Source organism: Halyomorpha halys, unplaced genomic scaffold (genome assembly GCF_000696795.3).
Source record: "Halyomorpha halys isolate HHAL.00 unplaced genomic scaffold, Hhal_1.1 Scaffold517.1, whole genome shotgun sequence".
Taxonomy (NCBI): Eukaryota; Metazoa; Arthropoda; class Insecta; order Hemiptera; family Pentatomidae; genus Halyomorpha; species Halyomorpha halys.
This window is the reverse complement of record NW_027112024.1, coordinates 486,188-498,981: the sequence shown is the minus strand read 5'-3', so window position 1 is coordinate 498,981 and position 12,794 is coordinate 486,188. Positions and strand designations below refer to the sequence as shown.

Sequence of the window (12,794 nt, the reverse complement as noted above, 5' to 3'; positions counted from 1 at the left end):
TAATTATTTATAGACAATTTTAGTATCAGTTAAAATTAAGTCTGGCCACTCTGTTTCAAACTACCTTGTAATTGTTCCAAAGGGACCTAGTCCTAGAATAATAATAATAAACTATTTTTTATTTCATTTCATTTCCATTTGGAGTAGAGCAATTGGAATGGTTGTCAGTTTATTTTCTCAAAGCATCTTTCCCGTTGTGGAGGGAAAATATATGTAACCTTTTTCGTCCTATACTGTATTTATGCTGATTCCACCATTTGTATAATCACGAGTCAAGTCAATATAAATTGCAACTTGGCTAATTTAATGCCTATAGAAGGGATGACAAATAGTCCGACGTACACTTGCATAGAGTTTGTTATTGCTGCAGTTATTTACAGTGCAGTTAGCCAGTGATGCAGGTAATCTATAGCCACTAATTAAGCGGATAACCTTGCAGATGATCGGGGCTGGTTGGCGCTGCTGCAGCCAGTAGCGACAAAAGAGGGAATGAGGCCGCGTTCCTGAAACCTTGAAAGTCGGATGCGTTTCCACTCTCTAGCTGGAAATATGTCGCCCTCACTCGACTAGTAATTGTTTATCTAAAGCAAAACGCTCTATATTAGGACGCAGTTCTTGTTCTTTGTTCGTGAGGTCGATCCAGGGCAAACAAAAAGAGGAAATCGGAGGCCTATCTGTGGTATTCATCGGCCAATCTATCGGTGAATCATCCTATCCGTGACCCTGAATCCCAGCCACCCACGATTGTTAAAAAACCCCTGCCTCAAGGTCTTGAGGTTACCGCGGGAATAGATCGCATCTTCTAGCATAGTACCGTCTCGGAAACTTCTTGTGCTTGAGAGACTCTCAATAGTAAAAGATCCCAAGAGGAGAAAAAAATGCAGTAATTTCTAATAATTTAATTCAAACTATTTTGAGTGCTGGGAGACACAATTTTAAAATAAATACACTAACTTACGATTTTTCAGTGCATTTTGTATGAAATGTTGCTTGTTAAAAAACTGTAGCTCGGGAACTATTGAACGTAAATAGCACTTTTAGAGCCTATATTTTAATAAATGTACTCTTCTTTAAAAGATTTATTCTTCTTCTCAAAGTTCTCTGGTGTTGTTGGTAGTTTTAAAGATGTAGAGCTCCTGATGAAAAATTTTTTTTTTTTTAATGTTTCGAACCAGCCGCCATTTTGTATTCCCCTTACCTACAGTTGGCAGATTCATCAATGTTGACTAGTAATTACACATAGTTTTCTTTAAAGTAATAAAACATTGGGGTGAAGTAACTTTTCTATTTGCTGTCTAAACCTAAATCTTGAGAGAGCAAAGAAAATATTATTTGTCAAAAACATTCTGAACTAAATTAATTATTATACCCCCTGCAAAACATTTTGAAACCGGGACAGTCCCTGCACAGAAACATTTATTTTTCCAGAATAGATTAAAGGAACTGTCTCGGTAGAATGATAGAACTAGTATATATCAGAATTCCAAAATGTCCTACTGCCTGTAAAACACTACCTATATTGTCTGACTAATACTTTTTTACCGCCCTTTCCATCCATAATTAAGTAACATATCAACAAAACACTTGATAATTTAATAATACAACTCGTTAAGATTCTGTAATAAAATTGTTTGCTTTAACCATTTAAATAAATATTAAGGAGATGATCAGAGATGCGTTCAAATTGGAAAAAAAATAGTTATGAACTATTTGCCGACGTTCGACCCTCTTTGTAGAGCTTCATCGTGGCTAAAGAAGATAAAAAACACCTAAAAATAATTTGACAAGACCTACGTCGTTATCAATATATAGTTAAAAACTATTTTTTTATTTTTACCGCAGTCCTGACCATCTCCTTAAAATTTACATACGGTCAATCATCTGCATAAAATATGATTTAAAAAAGTTTTACCCCTTTGACTAAATTAAAATAATTTTATTTCTGGCGCATAAGAACCTTTGTTAAGGATTACAGACAGATTCATTGATGTCTTCATTGCTAGCTCAAGTTAGGATAGGTTATAAACATGTTATTTATGGTAAAAAATTGTTTTGTTGAAATTTCATAGTTCAAACGTTTTTAGAGTTAGAGCTTCAATACTCTTAAAATATATATGTAACCGTATAACATTATCCACCTTGAAAATCTTTTCTATCCGTTTTCGAACTAATCGTTATTCTCTCTCTGGACTTTAAGAGCTCAATTCCCGCCTCCTTCATAACTTTACAGGAGTAAGCCGCGACGGGCTGCGTATCCTGTAGCAGAGCTGCCGTGTAGCGGGCAGTGGATGTTCCCGGGGGCTCCGTTACCGTCCCGCTAGTAGTCCCGCAAGGCGCCGCCCTGCCTCTCCAAGGTGACCCTTCCTCTTGTTTGTTTTCTTGTTCGCTCCTGGACGCTTCCCGCCGATTTATGGCTTCATTTAACGGCGGTGTCCATCCTGAGGCTGCCCACACGCAGTCGGCTCCTTTCATGGGTCTCTCCAGTCGTCCATTCTTCTCTTCAATGGAGCAATTTCTACCGTATCCCATATTACAGGACTTAAGGTCATTCTTAAAAAATAGAAATGGTCTGTGAATGGTTTCACTGTAACAAATTATAATGAATTTATAGTTTTAAAAAAAATTATTTATTGATATTTATAACTATATCAAAATATATACAAGTAAATTTGTGCAAAATGTTAGTATACAAAGGAATGATACAGACATGGTCAGAATCTCCCGTTGATAGAATTCCAATAACATTTTTAGAGGAGAAGATCTCGGGACCATCTTCTTTTCAGACACCTAGGAAGATTATCAGATAATGAAGAAGTTTCCATATTAGAACAAGTGGGTTTGGGTAATTGGGAAGTTTATCATGGAAGGATTGGTATCTGGTTCTGGAAAAATCGGAAATATATAAAAGATTAAGGTCCAGACGGAAGAAGCATTAATTTGGATTGGAAGGTTAGGATATGAGAGGATAGTTTATTGGACCCCAAAGATCAACTTCGTAAGTCCAGAAAGGCCTTATTGTAGTCATGTAGATCAGTCTGTAATGGATTGGCAGTTTATCTAGTAAATGTTCTGATAGTCGGAATCGACGAGTAGTTTTCTATCTATTCAGTCTTGTATAAGGATTCCTAAGTAAAAGATCTGTTCGACAGGAATAAGTGGGATATAATCAAAGGATACTGATGATGAATTATTACAATCTTGATATTACTTCTGAATAGATGACGATTATGAAAGAAGACTCTATCATTCCGAAATTTACTTATTCATCCATGGATGATGACAATCTTAAGATATCTCCAGGTCCTATTACTCTATATCCTTCTTATTAATGTATTTTTGCAAAAACAGAAGTTTAGAGGACAGCCCGTAGCGGACGAGATAGCCTTCGTGTAGAAAGTGTTCCGGCTGGAAGGGCAGCTACTGTTCTGATCTTTTCAGGTTGTCCGGTCTGCCAAGGTTCCTTCCAACTGAAGGCTCCGCCATTCAATTCACGCTCTTGTACTGATCTAATCTTTCGAATAGCTGTTCATTGAGATTTGCCTGGTACGTTCCGTTGATATAATAAAATATTTTATGTTTTTTATTTAAATTTCGAAGGCTTAATCCAAATGAGCATCGTAACAATAAATGTCCCAATTGCTTTTAATATGAAAGATCTATATATACAATAAACATTTGTTGTTGATTTAACGGAATTTTTTACCATCCGGAGCAAACGAATGGAAGCTTGGAAGCTCGTAGATTCCGATTACTACAACACCTACTCGAAAAACGCTCTAAACTTCCCATTTACTAAAAAAAAAAACTCATATGTACTGTGATAATCAAACCTACCTGGACGCACGTAATTGAGTTTTGGAAGTTTGAGGCACCACCAAACCACCGAATTCCTCCCCTATCCAATCCTTTTAATCCAAATTCCTCTGTGAAATTCTTAATACTCCTTATTACGTTACAAATAAACTCAACTATATAGGCCCGAGATAGATATACTTCCTTAAATTACCAACTCCTTACCCACCCAAAACCATTAGTTCTTAATCTCTAATCCTTAATAAAACCTGATAATCCTCCTTGGCGTCTGAAAATAAGATGGCCCCAGGATCTTCTAATTTAAAGCAATAATTGAAGTACCTTCATAGGGTGGTTTCTTTCTAAGATAATCATGTGTTCTGAAACATTTAATTACTGTATTTTTTTTTTTTTTGTATGCAGTTTTTAATCTGAGTAAATAATTTTTTTAAAAATTGAATGTTAATTAAAGGGACTCAATAAGTTAAGTACCTCCATTTTTTGTCATTTGCCAACATTTTAGAAACTGTTTGGTCAACAGTTTACAGTTTTTTCATAAACTGTCGAAAATTTAGTCTGTATTATAGACATAAAAAATGACGTCGATAAATTGCTTCTTCCGTCAAAATAGGTGAAAATTAAAAAAAAAAAAAAAAAAAGAACGAAACATTTTTAAAATTTTTGTGTAATATTACGACAAAAGGTACTGAATTATTTTCTAAACTATATTAAATTTTCGATTTTAGACCAAACTTTTCTCCGTAGATCCAGTAGTGTTTAATGTACTGTTTCACAAATGTAAAAAATGGTCGACCTCTCCCCCCCAAATGTAGAAACTTTAAATAATTGAAACGTTCCCACTGGAATGCTTCTAAAAAGAAAGAGAATACCTCAAGCATAAATCTAATAAACACATTACGAATTTTCTGTTTCTAAATTAAAAAAGTTCTAGTGACAACAATGTTTTTGATAAAGCATAAATGCCGGAATGATGCAATGTCCTCCAATCCCTGAGATTGTTTCAAATGGATGTTGTCTTTTAATGAATTAAAGATGACTTATGTTTATCTCTCTGATCCTGTCCTGTGTACGTTGAACTCGGGGAGGGTATTAAAGGCAAGGTTAAATCGTCTATTTCATTTTCGATTGAAGGTGTTTCGTTCTATTTTTATTTTTTTACCTGTCAGTTAGGATATGATTTATCTTTTCTGTCTTGTCAGTTAAAAAATATTTTTCATTCGAATGCGGCATAACTATTCTATATTTGATGAATCATTTAAAAAAAAAAAAAGTTATCCCGTTTATAGTTACGTTGAATCACCTTTCCTTAGAGCTGGTATTTTCTGATACGTTAATTAAGAATTACAAAACACTAAAACACGAACAAATTTAAAAAAAAAAGAAAGAAAGAAAAAGAAATTCGTTTCTGAAAATCAGAGAAGAAAAGTTAAGGTCGGCGAAAACTGGATTTGATAGAGCTGAAATAAAGTGTGAAGGTATTGAGGTTAGTGTCAACGACCTCAGGAGTGACGTGTAGGTTTTGCCAGAGCTTGAAAAAAAAAGTTCCGTTTCACACTTCCTAAACAAATAAATTCTTTAAAATTGTGTAGATATATTTAAAGATTTAAATTTCATTCGTTTCTTTTATAAGGATACTTGAATATGCGCGACCTGTTTTGAATAATCTTTGGGAATTAGAACGCTATTAAAAGTTTAGTGAACAACTTTAAACCGCATTTTATATTAGGTACTTATTTCAGGCTTGATACGATTCTTTCCTTAATTTAATATCCAAATTTATGGGGGGGGGGGGAGGGAATAAATTTCCAACATTGTGACAATTCGCAGCTAATATATGTATGTACTTATTTTTTTTTAAAGTTTCGGCACATAACTTTAAGAAAATTAAGTTTAATTTACATTGTATAATTAAAATAATTCACAATATGTAAATTATTGTGAATTAATGTATTAGTTATTACATAATAATAGGAAGTAAATTTGAAATATTATTTAATTAACGTTCTAAAAAAAAGCCTATTATCATGTTTTTATTGTTAATTTAAATTGTAACTTCAAAAAACTCTCGGAAATGATTTGTTTATTAAGTTTCAAATAAGTATTTAATTTAACTTTTAATTCACAATTCTTTTCCAGGTGAATGTAAAATTCTATTTAAAACATTTCCCTCTGATAATGATCATACATTCTGATTAGAACAAGAACGTATCCTGTTATTATCGCATTTGAAATTCTTGCTATGATTGCATGGTTTCATGAATGTAATTATGACTTATTTTAATATATAATAATTTTAAAGGATTACATCATATTGTTTACTGATACCAAAATTTGTTCACGCATTATTTCTTAACCGACCGTTTAAGTCTTTAGTAACTTTAACGATGGTATAAAAAGGACGCTCGGCCCATGAGACGGAATAAATCAACCGGAGCAATATAGTGATAAGATCTGTTCCACGTATGGTTCGTGCCATCCTCGCCCTTGACATCCTACTATCCTTGACTCGTCGCCCCCGCACGTACCAACGACTTCTTTTATTGCGATCGCCCAGTTTTGCCGTGAGTCGAGGAGTACCGAAATTACGGAGCCACTTAATATTCCTCACTCTACATTAGAATTGCTAAACATTCTAGGATCACACAGGGTATGGTTCTATTTATACCAGAGAGGTCATAAAAAAAAAAAAAAAAAAAGAAATAAACAGAATTAAAAAAAGAATTAACTTATTATACGAGAAATTGTTGTAATAACTATATCATTTTAACATAATTTAGATAGTCATCTTGTTTATCTATGAAGTTAGTTTTTTTTATTATTTATATGTAAGCTGGTAATTAAATTCCTAATTTTATTGTTTTTGTACTGTTATTATCATTTACTGTATCTTTTTTATTATTTATCAATATTTTATTCTTCCATGTTTTCCTCAGTAGATCACCAACATGTATCGCGTGAACATAAGATGCAGCAATTATTTTTCATGATCTAGCCCAATAATGTTCTTGTTAACGTATACGAATGATAACCAATCGAAGTTATAATTATCCAATGCCTCACTAACTCACAAAATACCTCCTTCCTTTCCGATGCTCATAAACTTGCATAAATAATCATGGCCCCGCGGTGTTTTACGACCTGCTAAGATCATTTATTAACTACAAATTACAGGACTCCGTTTGAAAGTCATTCTTCTAGGAAATGAGATTGCATCTTTTTTTTTCTTCTTCGACATGGAGGCAGTTAATCACCGAGTCGAGAACTACCTGTTTCCTTCGTCCTTGCTCGATGTTGTCAACCTGCTTAAGAAAAGAGCAAAAAGACTTGAGGATTGCCTCATTTTTCTCGCTACATTTGTTCCAACATATTTCCTTGTCGAGTCCGTTGGATCTATAAACTAGATAATGACTTTTATTTCTTTTATTTATTTTTTTTTTATCGCTAAATAAAATAGTCCCTGATATAATCAGCAGTCTTATTGTGAATCACTCACTCCGTTCTTTTCCACGCCTATTTTGCTTGTAACATTCTCACCGAGAATGACGGTGAAATATCAAGACTGGGCGTTTGTAGGTCAGTTTTCTTTTTCTATGGAAAAACTACTAGAAACCTCATTTTTAAAAGTTTATTTTCCACAATACATATGATTCCCTCTAATTATTAAAAAATATTATTATTTGAAGCAGTGAGTCAACCCGGTTGGTTCCTCATCGGGCTCACCTAGTTTCATATCGTCAGTACCCTTAGTTGGGGAAAAATCGGGCGGTTGAGCGTGATCATGAACAAATCACCTACTTGCACACCGTTGTTCAAGAACCTGTACTTCCTTGTAAAGTACTGAACCGCTGATCCATTCATAGTTTGTAGAAGTACAGATTATCAGCTTTATTATTTATAATTTTAAAAAATTATATTATTTACATTAACTATTATTACTAAGCGTTTATTGAAATAATAATCAATAATTATATAATATACCTAACTAAAAAAAAAATGCTTCTAAATTTCAAGTTTGAATTTTATTTACTTCCCTTACTTTTATAAAATTGTTGAGATTCTTTAAATATAAATTTTAATGATTATTATCATAGTTTATATTTTATATTAAAGTAACATTTTATTACAATTAATGACAACAATTAAAATATTGATTTTTAAAAATCATTTAATTGGAAAAAAGGGAGATTGATTGTACTAAATAAATGTGATTTAATAAAATCTATTGTATAATATTTTATTAATATAAGTTTAGTAGATGATATACATTTACTAACATAGTTTCAGGTATTTTATGTTGTGATTTAAAATATTGTTATAATGACTCATTTCTCTGACACGTAAAGAAGAGTCTTATGTTTTTTTACACTAGTAAAAAATTAACTTGTCATAGAATTGCTTCTACCTGTGCCTTCCTTCCCATAAAGGTATTCTTAGCTTGGATAGTAATTTTAACCAATTTTACCTATTACTAGGAACTCTAGTATGGTTTTTTTTTGCCTTCCCATAATTTTCCTCCCTTTCATCCAGGAATCCGCCGTTTTTTCTCTCCGCCAGCGTTGGGTACTTGTGACATTTACGGCTTGCGAGCCTTCCACGGCTAATTCTACGTCCTAGCAGTACTTCATAATTTTTAATCCTTTATTTATTTGTTTCTCCGCAATAAACTAAATAAACTTTATAGTTATTATTCAAATAGAATTCATTCACCTTAAGAAAAAAAAAATCTAAACTTCCTAAGGATTTTTTACTGTTCAAATCTTAAAAACATAAACTCTAGGTTTTTATTTTTTATTATTTGTTGAAATTTACACGTATATAAAAATTAAATATAATAAGTAAATGTGATGAATGTTTCATATTCATGATAATCTTAGGAAGAAACCATTCAATACTTCAGTCATTGCTTTAATTTACAAGATCCCTTGGTCATCTTCTTTTACGACGCCTTGGAGGATAATCAGGTATTGTTTAGGATGAGAGATGCAGAACTAATGGGTTTGAGTGAGTAAGGAGTTTAGAATTTAAGGAAGTATATCGATTTCGGGCCAAATCTGCAACGAATGGGATGTTAATGTCTTAATGAATGAGTTTATTTGTGACGTAATAAAGAGCATTAAGGATTTTAGATTGTAAGGATTATATGCGGGAGGAATTTGATGGTTTGGTGGAGCTCCAAAGCTCAATTCCGTATGTTCAAATAGGACTGATTATCATTGTATATAGTAGTTTTTTTTTTTGTAGTAAATGGAAAATTTAGACCGTTTGTCAAAAAGGTGTTATCAGAATCTACGAGCAGTATTTGTCGTTTCAATCTAGTATGGAGATTCAAAGTAAGTCTCTTGTCAAGGTAGAGTCCTAAGTAGCGAATCTGTTCAACAGGCGTTCGTGGGATATCAAAGAAGAATACGGAAGAGGAAGAGAATAAAGGTGATCTGATAGAATTCGGTTTTTGGAATAAAAAAAAACCTAGTTTAAACCAGTTAAAGTCATTCACACAATTATATGTTATTTAAGAACGCTCTCTAGTCTCCGAGACTGAAATAAAGAAAATATCCCGTTTCATTTAAAAAAATAATAAATAACTCTTTGGTTAAGTAATCTTACGTCTATTGGCAGCGGTTTTGACTAAGTTAATAACAATAAATCAAGTTTACTGTTACTCTTACTGGCTAACCTTTTATTACCCGAATGACCTCCTTGTAAGATATGACTTGTTGTACATGACTTCCGCCATCAAAGGTCGTGATTTCTATCACCTTTTAATGTTGTAACTTCAGAGTTAAATATGATCAACTATAATCTATTAAGTTATATATATAAATAGTTAACCGTATAATTTCAAATTATGAAGAAGATAGTCACAGTTGCGGTCAAAAGACAAAGTAGTTAACACCTATTTGTTTTCCGACGTTTCGCGCCACTTTGTAGAGTTTTATCAGTGCTATTCAAGTTAATAGCTTTAGAGACAGAGAGTTTAAAAAGGCACTAAAGCTATCAACTTGAACAGATAAATCGGCGGTTTAGTATCATGCAAGACACCCTTCACTAATTAAAATACTTTAATTATTGAATAATTTTAAGTAATAAATATTATAAAAAATAATCAAGTTATAGTCTATATTAATAATTGCCTCGTTGATTTCTTGTTTTTTTGTTATTTTTACTATATGCACTGTTGAAATTAAACTAAATTGATAAATATTAGAACAACTTAGAAAGTAAATTCAACTCCTTACTGAATAAGAGTGCAACTTCACAATAAATCATCCTGCCACGGCATTATATTTCTGCATTGTTGTAGTGGCGTTGATGGTTTGGGCTAGCTAAATCATTTCTATGGCAATAAAGTTTTATGTTTTACAACTAGGACATTGAGGCTATAAGCAAGACCTAAAAAGTCTCCTTTCTTCTATCCTTGGCCGATATAACGATCTTAACAAAATATATACCGCTATTTATTGAGGACCTATAGATAATTTTTTAACACTGTTCATAAAAAAGAAAACCTTGATCTGTGAAATGCAATCATAATAAATCACTTTTTCTTATTTAAAGGCGAATCCATAAAAGTAACATTTCATAGTGAGCCGATATGTAACCATTTTTGGCAACGCATAATTGCATTTATGGGATATTAAGGTAATTAATTCGAGAAATAAGGAGGCAATTAATTTTTTGCCGTTTTTTAATGATAATATGGTTTTCAGAGACAATTCCAAATAGTTTTTTAACTCTACTATCAAACATACTCATTCTTAACCTTAATCAAACCCAATTGCTAAAATTATAACGAAGTATTGGTGTCTTTTGAAATTTTTTAATAAACATTTTCGACAATATGAGCCTGAATGTATTTCGTCGTGCATTTAATGCTACAAACAAAACACAGAAGTTACATAAACGACATTACATAACTCAAACAACACAGTTTTAGCTTTTGAAATTTTATACAACACTTATACACGTACACTAAATTTTACTATAGTGATAAAGAGATTATATCGTCCAATAATATATTAATTATTTTTTTATTAAATAATTCATATTTTTAAAATTAAATTAAATAATTCCTAAAAATATTTTTTTAAAAATAATTATTAATGAACCAAACAATAAATTATTTCTCCTGAATTTATTGTCATATAAAAATATATTGGTAGTTAATAAAATATAAAATAAAAAAATAAAATGTTATAAAAAAGTATTTAAATAATTATGATTATACGTACTTGGAATAACATTCGGGAATTCCGGCATTTGACATTGCTTTGTATGACGCCTGATGAGTGTACACTGAAAATTATATTGACATGGTTCTCAGAACAGAGCATTAAGTTTCTATTATAGATTAAAAAAATAAAATAAAAATATTAAAAAATAACTTTTTAATCAAATGAAGTTAAAAAGTGTTGAAATTATCCAGTAATTATCTTTATTGATTTTTTTTACATTAAAAATGGTGCCAAATTTCGATTAAACTCGCCAAAGTTCCTTTGTATTTAAAATATATTTGAAAACAAAACTTTTGGTTTTTTCATTTTGAGGGGTTGTAAAATTAGTAAGTAACAAAACTACTGTACGCTTTGAAGCTTTTTGAAATAGTCTCCAATTTATCAGATTTCGAAATCTTGAATCATTAAAAATATGGGAGATACTTTTGGCCCATAAAAGCGACCATACCTTCATTTCAGAAGTGATGTCTCATAAACAGATTACACAATTTTTTTTCTGATATCTATAGTTCTATGCCACGTAGAAACGCCCCGGTTAAAGTAGATGGTATAATTCGTTCGTTTTCTTGTAATGGCGTAAAATCTAACTGGTCATCAAAGCCATTTTTAAGTGCTTATATTTATTTTATTATTTGTATATTCGATTAAACAAAAAAAAATTAATAACTTTATAAATTTAAATAACAATTTTATTGTTGTATTATCGTTCTTAAAGATTGTTGATATATCAGGGTTTAATCCAAAACTTATGAGGTGTGAAAATATGGGCATTCGTTGAAGATATGGCTAGTTTTCATTATTTTGTTTGTACTAAATCTTCAAAGACAGTATTGACAGAAGTTGTGGACACCAAGAAATTCTTTCCCCTGTGCCGTAGCACCTGCTTCGTGGGTTGCACAACTGCTCCCGATGACCCACTGTACTCCCACGGAACCTTTGTAATCGAATCTCGCGCAAAAGGAGGAGCTCCTGGGAGCGGCGTGACCTTGCTTCGCCAAAATGGTGGATACCCCCTTCGGCATCTTTAATCTAAGCTCGTGCCTCTCACGAAATACACGCCTCTTCGTCGGAAAAGCGATAATGTATTCTAAACCGTTTAACCTTTTCCTGTTCAACAAACTCAATCTAACTGTAGGTGTGTCGATATCTCTTTAGCTAAACGTCGTTCGGTTGATTAAACGAAATAGTGATCTGTTATGCAAATTGATGGTAGTAGAAATAAAAAAAAAAAGACGAAACCAGCGTAGGTTGACGTATATATGAGACTTGGATAAGCCTGACATTGTATTGACTGATTGACCAGTTGTTGATGGTAACCCACGTATTAATTTTACTCCTAAAAGAATAACAAAGTAAGGATATTATACCATGAATTAGTCTATACTTGAACAATAAATCAATAAACCACTATATATATATAATTTCGACAAACATTCCATGGTGTCTTCCAGTCTTCCAAACATCAATGTGAAGTGATCTGGGAAAAAGAAGTATAACTACTTTATATAGAATTGTTTAGAAGAACGAAATTAATATTCCGCCATATTGTTAAACCCTATTCTAGAAACGAGGTCTGAGGTGGTACCATTGCTGAATATTCAATTCATCTAAATATCTTACAATCGATTTATGACATAACTTGATTCCTTATCTAACAACAAGAAACACTTATTTAATGTATATGTTAACTGAGATCTAAGGAGACATACCTAGATTGGGAAAGAAGGTAAAATTCACAGTTTAGTTTTT

At 32.1% G+C, this 12,794-nt stretch overlaps 1 protein-coding gene across 3 annotated transcripts in view; it reads left to right on the top strand.

Annotated features, from left to right (window-relative positions):
- ovo (transcriptional regulator ovo) overlaps positions 1 to 12,794 on the top strand; it is a 69,584-nt gene that overhangs the window by 34,848 nt on the left and 21,942 nt on the right. The window lies entirely within an intron of this gene.